At 37.8% G+C, this 2,471-nt stretch overlaps 1 pseudogene; it reads left to right on the forward strand.

The window, feature by feature from the left end:
• The first annotated feature begins 2,071 nt into the window (after positions 1–2,071).
• Positions 2,072–2,343, forward strand: LOC102869856 (annotated as a pseudogene).
• Positions 2,344–2,471: the final 128 nt, after the last annotated feature.

Consider the following 2,471-nt stretch of genomic DNA (forward strand, 5'->3'; position numbering starts at 1 on the left):
GCATTGTATTCTTTTCAAAATCTGCTCAGATGTTTTTATTCAGTGCCAAATCTTCTGTTCAGTTGTTGTTACTAAGTGCCATAAAGTCAAATACGACTCATTGTGACTCTATGAACAACAGATCTGAAACTTGTCTAATCCTGTGTCATCTTTATAATATCTGATGTACTTAATCTCATTGCTGCAGTCACTGAAATCTAAGAATTACAGAAGAAAAATTGTTGCTTTGAGTTGTGATGTTGTTGAAGAGTACTGAAGAGAATAAACAAGTATCTTTTGGAGAAAGTACAACCAGGATATTCTTGGAAGCTAGGATGGATAGTGAAGCTTCTTTTCACATACTTTGGACATGGATCTAATCCTTGAAAAGGACATCATTCTTGGAAAGGTGGAAGGTCAGCAAAAGACGAAGACTCTCAATGAGATAAATTGACACAGTTACTGCTATAATTGACTCAAGTATGTCAGCGATAGTGAGGATGGCACAGAATAATGCAAGGTTCAGATCTGATATTTAGAAAGTAGCTATGTTGTTACGTTGTTAGATATTGAGTCAAGTATGACCCCTAGTGACCCTATGAACAACAGATCTGAACCCTGTCCTATCAGATGTCATTCTCACACTTCCTGACACGTTAAGAGTACATTACAGTAGTCATTGTGTTAATCCACCTGATCAAAGATCTTCCTCTCTTTTTCCAACTCTACCTTTCAGAGCATCAAATCCCTCTTCAAGAAATAGCTCCCCCCACACCCGCCCACCCCAGCAGCATGCGCAAACTTTATGAAGCAAAGCCTCATCATATTTGACTCCAGGGAGCATGAGAGAGTCTTAGCCACAGACTTCCCTCATATAACTGTCGAGTTAGTTGTTGTTGTTTATTGTTTTCTACTAGTTTATTTACACAATTAGAATACAAACTTGAACGTATTCAATTTCCCTACCCTTCCCATCAAACTGTACAACCCAATGATTAATCCCTCCTTCCCCCTGCACACCCACATCCCTCCGCTTCCAGGCTCTCCCACCCTTCCTGGATCCTTACACTCATTCTACAATAATGGTTTTATACAATATTTATCCTTGTGGGACTGAGTTAATTCACTCAGCATAATGCTCTCCAGTATTTCCCAAGTTAGCTAATAATTTACAAAGTTATTGCTCCTGCATGCTGCACAGTATTCCATTGTACCATAATTTCACAACCCATTCATTTGCGGTTGGATATTTGGGCTGTTTCTATGTTGTTGCAAAGGTAAATAATGCTGCTATGAACATTAGTGTACAAATCTCAGTTTGTGCCTCAGTTCTCATATTCTCAGGATATGGAATTTCTACGTTCAGCTTTTTGAGGAAGTGCCAAACTGCCTTCCTGAATGGTTGCACCATTTTACAGTCCCACCAACAATGTTTAAGAGTTCGTTTCTTGCCACATCCTCTCCAACATCTATTACTTGCTTCCCTGTTCAACTTTGCCACTCTTACGGGAGTGAGATGGTACCTCATTGTGGTTTTGATTTGCATCTCTCTTATTGCCAGTGATTTGGAGCATTTCTTCATATGTCTGTTTGCCATTTGAATATCTTCCTCTGTGAAAATTCATTCCATGTCTTTTGCCCATTTTGTAATTGGGTTATCAGTCTTTTTCTTGTGGAGACCCTTAACTGCTGGTACACCTCGTCAGCACTTAACAACATTTGAGAGAAGATTTCAGAATCTTTCCTGGTATTCATTTTGGTCTTTTCCTTTTTTCTTATTCTTTTTATTGGCTTTTGGTTTTGTGTACATGTTCCTGAATGGGAAGATTAAATTGTGACAAATAAGTCAACTTTATACAAATTAATTATTCTATTTAAACAGTCTCAACCATAATCTTAAAAGCTATTTTGAGGTCCTTGCTCTCAAGTGCTACTTCTCCGGCTAGGACGGTGCACCACAATGACTTGAGTAAATGGATGACAGTGCTTTGAGTGACTCCAAGCAAGTAAGAAAATGGAAAAAGGAGAAACCATTGTGCCCCAGCCACAAGATAGAGAAGAGAAAATCACTGATAAAAAGACTTCAGCAGCCATGGCTAGTTGTGATGCAAAATCAAAATCAATAAGTCGTGCCAAAAAGTGGTCAGAAGAGATCGAAAATCTGTACCGATTTCAACAAGCAGGATATAGAGATGAGATTGAATATAAACAAGTGAAACAAGTTTCTATGGTAAGGTAGATCATTGGCCAGAGACAGCCTATGTGAAGAAACTGCAGAGAAGGGACAATACTTTCTATTACTACAACAGACACAGGGAATGTGATGATAAGGAAGTCCACAAAGTGAAAATTTATGCTTATTAGGCTTTCTTCTGTTGTAAAGAAACATCTCTGTTAAAGGGCATTAAAGAGATTTATTAAAGAAAAATAAGCTATTTTTTTTCTATAATTATGTTTTATTAATTTTCACAAACATTTACAGAGATTTTGGG

The sequence above is a fragment of the Elephantulus edwardii genome, unplaced genomic scaffold (assembly GCF_000299155.1).
Source record: "Elephantulus edwardii isolate Elephantulus edwardi_28Jun2011 unplaced genomic scaffold, EleEdw1.0 scaffold00059, whole genome shotgun sequence".
In the NCBI taxonomy this organism is placed as follows: domain Eukaryota; kingdom Metazoa; phylum Chordata; class Mammalia; order Macroscelidea; family Macroscelididae; genus Elephantulus; species Elephantulus edwardii.